This window comes from Euwallacea similis, chromosome 16, assembly GCF_039881205.1.
Source record: "Euwallacea similis isolate ESF13 chromosome 16, ESF131.1, whole genome shotgun sequence".
NCBI lineage: Eukaryota > Metazoa > Arthropoda > Insecta > Coleoptera > Curculionidae > Euwallacea > Euwallacea similis.
This window is the reverse complement of record NC_089624.1, coordinates 497,036-505,764: the sequence shown is the minus strand read 5'-3', so window position 1 is coordinate 505,764 and position 8,729 is coordinate 497,036.

Below are 8,729 nucleotides of genomic sequence, written 5' to 3'. Positions count from 1 at the left end.
CAATTTTAGATATATTATTCTGCATGGTTTATTAGGTTTTTATTGCGGGACCGGCCGTTATGAGTCGAATAAGGTTTGAATTTATCTTTTCATTTACGACGAAAGTGAGGAGGTTTTAAGGAACATTCAACGACCAGAAAGTTATGGGGCTATACGAGGGCGGAGCAGCCAGAAGTATTAGGCCTAATAATTTAGCCGTATCTATATGGAGCAGCCTTAAGGTGTAAGTGTGGTAAAGGACTCTGGATATGTGAAATGCAACAGGAGCTCTTGCAACGAAATAGATCAGATCAATAAACATGATTCTTAGCGAAAGTAGTGAATCGGTTGAGATAATCGACTAGTGGTCTTACTTAAACAACATTCCGTTTCAGTTAGCCTTGATGCGATTTATTTTTATTTCATCGCCTCGTTTTAACAATTATTTCGTTTAAAACAGTTCACCAATTTTTTAGTATAATCATAAAGCACTGAAAACTTCCTGAGGACATCATGCCTTTTGCATACCAATTATGCACCTCCATATCGTTATTGTTTTCCCCATTTCGAAAACTTTTAAAACCATTCCGGCCCTACCGCTTAAACTATATGCACTCCATAAATGTATTATGAGGCAATTTGTTGGTTGAATAGGGATAGTTAGTAGGTTTGCTAGTAAATCGTTAAAAATTCCTTTTAATGCTAGGAGGGTCTACTTCATAATTCATATAGTCATTTGGATTGCAATGCGAGAAGGTAGGTATATCGTTACCCGCTTCATGCTTTTATTTTCACTTTTAGAGCACTCACATGGAATGAAATGTTAAAAATAATTTCCCCACGAGTATACATGGTAAAAATGTTTACCTCACGCAAAACAAATTGCGCACGGAAGAAAGGGGCAGACAACTTAAAGCGAAGTAGAAAAATATTGTGCTATGAAGTGCGAAAGTGTCTTTATCGCACTTAATTGTTGACCGAATTACGCTTCACGTTGTTCCTTTATCTCCAATCTGCGTGCTGTAAAGAATCACTTTCTGCACTCGCCAGAAAAATGAACCGTTACAAATAGGTGGAATACACGAAACGTGGAAAGATGACATCTATGGAAATTTTAACGATTGTCAACAAACGCTGATTAAAAAATGAAATTATTTGGACTAGCATATAAAGAAGGCCATCATCCCCGATGAATCAATTTGCGTGACGAGCGATTCTACAAAAAAAGGAGTTTCCTGAAGATCCAAAAATAGACCGATTGCATCAATGGCATTTTCCTTTCATAATTATACCCTTAATCTTGCATAAATGGACAGAAACTCTAACAGGATCTAGACAGGATCTAAAACTGAGATTAGCATGAATTATAAGCAATAAATTTACAAGCAAATTTAGGGTTCCCCGGGGGAGATGGAAATTGTGTCTTTCCCATCAGAAATTTTCCTGAATGTAAATTTGGGTTACAAAATAGGTCCGCAGCAATAAATGCGAATTAGTAGGGTTTTCTCGTGCATCTCCATAGAACATTGCAGAATATGAAGACGATATTTGTCTTTGTCTGGAGAATCGTCATGAATAGTATTACACATTTAGTTTACGTGAGGATTTAGGTCTTTATAAAACTTTATCATTTTTCCTAGAATTATGCTTAGTCGTATAAGATCTTAAAGGTTGAGGAAACTCTCTTTTATTTGAAAAACAGACCGGAAAAACGTTTTGAACATCTCGCAATTTCTGTTCATTTGCTCTACTCCTGCGATCTCCCGGAAAGCCCAACATAGTTTTTAGGTCACCCATGTGACCCACGTTTCGTCACAATTCACGATTAATTTTCTTCGTTACGGTCCTGGCAACATTCAATAACGTGCATCCACTCAAATTTACCAAATGAACTTTTAATTACCGTCTCTTACAATAGATTTAGGGCGATATATAATTATTAACAAAATGGTCTTTAAATACCCGAAGTTCCCGAATACCCGTAGTTCAAAGTTAGTCCAATTGTACCTTTTGTGACTATAAGTATGAAGTTTCAACAAGTCCTCCATGGACTATTTCTCAGATTCTTGAACTTTACATTAATTATGCCTAAAGAAAATAAGACTTTAGGTTGGCGAGACTACCTGTATGCCCTATGTGTTGCTTTAACTATCTTTACTTCGTACGTAAGCACCATGGTCTTTCGCAACAATTACGCCAGCGCAAGCAAAGTTGAATTCAAAACCGAAACAGGGAGAATGATGCTGAACTTCCTACATGATTTTTCTGAAAGTTTTGATCAAGTTATCATAATATTTGTATTCTACTTTTACACTAAAACTGATTTATGGCAGCTCTTTTACTCGATTCTGAGCCCAGCTCTGAGACGACCTTACAAATCCAATAACATCTGTTTCATAATAGGATTGCACGTGTTTAATAATGCAATATCGTTAAATGTGGCTATCAATCAGTATCGTTGCATCTACAACTATAGCAGCTTTTGGAATAGTATGGGTTTGATACTGTACCCTATGATACGAATGTGCTACACATTGAACTTGACAACCCTGATTATCCTGATTATACTGGAAATTAGAGAGTTGTTAAGAAAGGCACGAACTGAACTCCTGGCTCAGAAAAATGTGAAGGCAGCAGGACGGAATGCTTATCAATCCATAAAAGCCTTAAAGACATTCAACGAGGTGTTCGGCTACACCCTCCTGGTCTTATTTTGCCAATGGGTGTTTTATCTTCTACAGATTTTCCTGAGCTCCGTCGTGATAGGGAAGTCGCAAACGGAATTACATAAAGTCTATTCTACTCCTACAATTGTTATCAACATGACATCACAAGTGTTCATTACTTTGGTAAGTTCATTTTTTTCAAGTTTCATACAACTCAGTAATTTGTTAGCAGAAATAAACAAACGGGAAACTTTCATGGGTATAAGATTTGAATGACTTCTTGGAATTAGCAAATAGGTACCTAATTATTCAAAATATGACCTATAAACTTCTGAAGTTCTACTGAAAGAACACGCATTCTACATTACTCCTCCTAGTATTTTATTCTGCTAGCACAATGGCGTGCGTTTATTCTTTGAAGGGGCAATTTCGTGTGACGGGGCAAAAAAAATTTTTTTTGCGTGCTTTAATAGCTTATGGTCTCAAAATCAATATTCCATAGTCGGTTCAGGCAATTCCTTCTTTTTTGACTAATAATAACGCTTCAAAGCAGAGACACTAAGAGCGCGCGCTAAAGATTCGGAGTAAGTAGATAAGGTACATTGAGGTTTTTCCTATACGTGTCTATTTGAATATTCTTTTACAGTGTGATTGTATAAAACGTTCTATTTTTAATTAACCTCCCTAGCATGAAATTAGGGTCACTTAAAAAACTTCTCAAAATCTGTACAAATTCGGGGGGGGGGGGGGGGGCTTGGTAAATTATGTTACATGCGAACAAAATTTGAATAAACTATAAGCTATTAAATTAAATGCAAATTAGGAGGTGACCTTAATTTTACGCTTGGTAGTGTGTTTGTACAAATGTAGTCGCAGATGAATGTTGCTTGAATTTCGAATAAACCGTGTGGTATAATTAAAATTTGAACCGAAAAGAGCAACTTCAATCAACAAAGTAATGCAAGATTTGTCGTTATATTACGGATTAGCGATTCAACGAGATCTTAATTTAATGGAGAGCATGCGCACAGCAATATAGGTTACTTATTGCGACAAAAATTTCTACGGACAAAAGGCCTTAGTATAATTTTTTTCCTGAAGGTGAAGACTTGTGGTGTAAGTGGCAACGACAGAAAGCCAAGTAAACTGCGTATTCTCATCTACTTGCTTTCGATGAAGAAACTCAACAGATTTGGATGCCAATATGTGAAGATTTGAACCAACACGATCTCCTCGAGAGTTGTTTAAGTTCCAATACGCAAAACAATAATGAGAGATTCAACTCTTGCCTTAGGCGTTTGGTACCTAAACATGTATTTTGCGGCAAGAAAATCTTGGAAATTGCCACTAGTACTGCTGCATATACGAGGCCAGACGCTTTGAAGTTGTACCAAGCATAAAATACAAAGTTATGTTTTTTTTAGATCTAAATATTAAACGAACCGTAATAAATAAATAAACAAAACTAATTATAATTTATTTTGTCACTATTTGTTAACACGTTATAGCCAACTTTGAAAAAATATAGAATTATTTTGAAGCATAAAAAATAAAAATATATAATTTATTCTGGCGTATTTAACTTGGACCGAAAGTGGCAGTTTAGCAATAAACATTTTATTTTGACCCAAACAATATTTTAATTGAAAACATTTTTATACGGATTAAGTTTTTAGACAAACAATAATTGTAAACGTTTAATTCAAATATAAAATTATTTCTATGCAAAAATGGTTCGTGGTAAGTCTTTTTCATAAGATTTGCAACAAGTTTTCGGTTCAGCTCATAAAAATGGAATTTCGCCACTAAATTGTTCAAAATTTAGATGTGTCTCAAAGTTCAGTGCTAAATATTATTAAATTGTACCAAAAAGACGGCAACAAGGGAGAGAAGCTCAGAAAAGAAAAGATTACACAAATTGCTAAAAGAGATCATCGCACTCTACGATTTATTATTAAAAAAAACAGGTTAGTTCAGGTCGTCAAGGGAGTTAGGTTCAAAATGGTCTGAAGCTATCTGAATAACCTATCAGAAAAACATATCTAAAATACTTGGTTACGTCATGTAAAAAAATTAGGATATGGTTTTTATAAGGTAAATGTTACTTTAACATAACGTTACTTGTTATTTAAATCAATGCTTATGTTTTTAAAGGCCAAACAAAAACCATTCTTAACTCAAAAGCAAACTAAGAGAAGATTGCTTTGAGTTAAAAACCGAATAAACTAGGCTGAAAACCAATGGAATTCGATCATATGGAGTGGTGAATCAAAGTTTGAGTTAAATGAGGGTGATCCACAAAATAGAATTATTCGACAGCTTGGAGAGGAATACCTGGACGATTGTCTTAGGAAAAAAATTAAATTTACTACATCAATAGTGATGATTTGGAGCTGTACATATGTCGTCTCTAGGTGTTGGGTGTCTTGGCTTCATTGATGGTACAGTAAATGTTAACAAGTATCAAAGCATTTTGGAGCAGAAATTGTTGTCATCAAACGTCAATTGGAAATTTTATGTTTCAACAAAATGGTGTCCTGTGCCATTCAGCTAAAATAATTAAAACTTGGTTTACAACCATAGCACACCTTCGCTAGAATGGCCTTCTAGCAGTCCAGACTTGTCTCCAATTGAAACACTCTGGCGCGGTATGAGAAAACCTTGTAAACTGCTCCTGTTAGGTCTTTGCCAGAATTAAAAATAAAATTAAGGGAAATGTGGAACAGTTTTACACCAGAGTATTGCCAAAATTTTGTACAAACTATGTCGCGTCGAATTAATGCAGCCTTAAAACAAAAAGGAAGTTACACTCAATGTTAGACAATAATTTACTTTCATTTCAAATATATTCCAAGTTAAGTGCGCCAGACTAAATTTTATGTTTTTATTCTCAAAAACAATTATATAGTTTGTCAAAATTAGCTTCAACGTGTTAACAAATAATAATATAAATTGTGCTTGGTTTTATTTCTCTATTTATTATATTTTGTTTAATGTTGAAAACTAAAAAAATGTACCTTTGTATTTTATGCTTGGTTCAGCTTCAAGGCCTTTGACCTCGTATATTTAACGAAGGCCCCGCACTCATTTTGAAGATTTTCGAGACAATGGGATGTGCCCTTGGTCCAGAAAGTTTACGTTTCGTTTATGAGTACGACGACGAGCGCGTTCACCGAACAGACCGGCGCAATTCCGATACCTCGAAAGAAGCTTGAATTGCCAAAAAAGAGGCCAGAGCAGTTGAAGATGACTTTTACGGTGCAGAGGAGGGACTTATGCACGGTCCTGGGATTGTGAATTAGTTGTAAAGGTAAATTTTTTATGATTTTGTCATTTGACGCGTTTTTCTCAAAACGAAATTTTTGTACCTGGCGCAGGTGATTACTCAAAAAAGGCTAAACATATCAATTTCAAAATTTAACACAGTATTCAGCATATTTATAGCTATCGTTCGTACCTCAATCGTGTTAAAATTTTGATTCTAACGCATAATTTTATCTTGTATATAGTGTAAGAAAACCTATATTTTTTTTATTTTTGTAAAAAAACGTCGCCATTTTGTTAATTTACAGAGAAATTGGAATATTTTAGTACGGACGGTAGCAACGGTGATACAGATTAAGAATACCTTTCGATTTGCTGTTTCCGATATCTAAGAAGGCCGGAATTACCTGCGCCAGCAGAACTAATATTTTTTGGATCGATATGAAAGCAGTTTTATAAATAAATAAATACATATTTTTAAATTATAAAAAAAACTGTCCTAAATCATCCCTTTCCAGGAAAAAAATTTGTTTAATTATATGCACTACTTTTTGAAAAAAAAATTGAAAATGTGATTATTTTTAGATGTTCACACTAGACTACCCCCTTAAAAGCTACCAACCCATAACTACCAATTTTGGCTAATATATACTTTTTCCACCTTTCTTTATGTTTGTCTTGCTCCCGATTCGTCTCTAACTTATAGCTAGATCATCATAGATTTCATATTCATTATGAGAGCGGGAGTACAAATCTTGCTTCGAGCGTATATCAGAGAGTAATGGTAAAAAAGTAGGTACTTTCGACAAAACGATCTTTCTGCGGAGTCCGGTATGATATTAAAAATTGACCAAATGCGTCCCAAGACACAGTAGAGAAGGACGGTTTCAGAATTTTTTTTCTCACCAAAAAGGCCTGGGCCTTTTTGTCCCCCCGAGTAATGCCCTTGCATAATGGGAGTTAAAATTCCCCTGTAAATTGGTTAATGAGTGGGTTTATCCAATAGTTTCACCCATAAAAATCTGGTGAACAGTTTCCGAGATTTCGGGCTTCGAATTTGGAAGGAAAACGTCTCGAGGCTTAAACTGATTTTTAACATTTACAATTGCGACACCCTGTTTAAGGTTCCCTAACATCGGTTTGTTTATTTATGTCCTTAACATTAATTCAATTAGTACAATGTTATTTTCAATTATCAGCCTGCAATTGAATATTATCGATGTTATCCAATTTGGTAGCGTGTGGCAATTAGCTTGATGACCGACATGAACTCTTTGTGCTATCACAGCCCTTTAAAATGAAGTCACTTCAGCTCGACCTGTGCTATAATTTATTTCTCAATTACGTGCATTTCTTAGGGTTGGCACCAAGAAGATATAAGCAGACGAAGCTGAGGCATTACCTATTGACCATTACAGCTTCATTTGGTATAGCTGCCTTATTCTTCACTTCTTGCTACTATCGCTATAAAATACTGAAACCCTATCACAAGATGACCACAAGAAAAATCATAGTAGAAGCCCTGTACGACATTACAATCATCTATGGAGCAGTCGCAATAATTTTGTCCCTGAAGACTAGTCTGAATGATCATGCGTGGGAAACTCTTTATCAGAACGTGGACGTGCTTAAAACTCGGAAGAAGTACTATTGTAAAAATACTGGAACAGTGTTGTGGATGCTCATATTCACTTATATGATGCAAACTTGCGCTGTAGCAATTCACATGAAAACTATATACCCGAAGATAAGAAATATCTTCACAGTTGCAATGATAGTTCTGATACCTGCTCTATATTTATATTATTCTACAGCAATGGTAATTCTAATGCTGTTGACAATTCTGGAAATTGAAAGGCAACTATGTGAGAGCAGGGACTATCTAAAATCTATTAAAAACATTAAGATAACTAGAATGATGTACTCCAAAATGAATATTGCAGTTAAAACGTTTAACAGAATATTTTCTTGTCAAATGCTAGGGATATTCCTCCAGTGGTGGATTGCTATAGAAACGGTGCTTTTGAGCGCTGTGTTGCTGACCAGCAAAGATCCCGTAGTGAAAAATATATCACCAATAGAGATTGTCTTGTTGACTCTGGCCAACCTTTTTCATATATTTGTAAGTATGCGGGATATATAAAAGAGAAAAACAATTATTTTTGCTAAAAGATTTTGGTATTAGTGGACAGAACAAATCCGAAAGAGATTATAATTTGTTTAATATTCAATCGATGCTCTTAACATTTTCGTATCTCATATCTGGAATTTAAGCAAATCCCTAAAGAAAGACTGAAACCGTATGCTTTCAATTTACCGAATCTGATGAGTTAACACAATCAAAGGCCTTTAAAAGATCATACAATACGGCACTGCGGTTGCCGTGGAAGCTGGCAATATCTTGTGCAGAATGTGAAATATACTTATTTTTCCCTTAAATCCAAATTGGGATTGATTAAAAAGATTTTTTAATTCAAACAGATCAACAATTTAAGGCACTTTGCGCTTTTAAAAATATGGATGGAACTTTCCGCCGCATTTGAATCGCTCACCTTCACGTGGGACGTCCAAACGCTCGTTTGAAAACCTGTTGAATAAAGCTGTAATAATAAATTCAACTTTTTTGAAAGAAACCATACGGTCGAAATTATCCAGCTTCATATCATTATTTCGTGAACGTAGATATGACCATGGAACAATGATATGAAGCCGGATAATACCGGCCTTAGTGCCGCACTACAAAAAAGTTGGGGGGAAATGAAGTGCCGATGATCTAAATGAAAAGCAAGTCACGTAAAGCCATTCTCAGGATCGTTCATT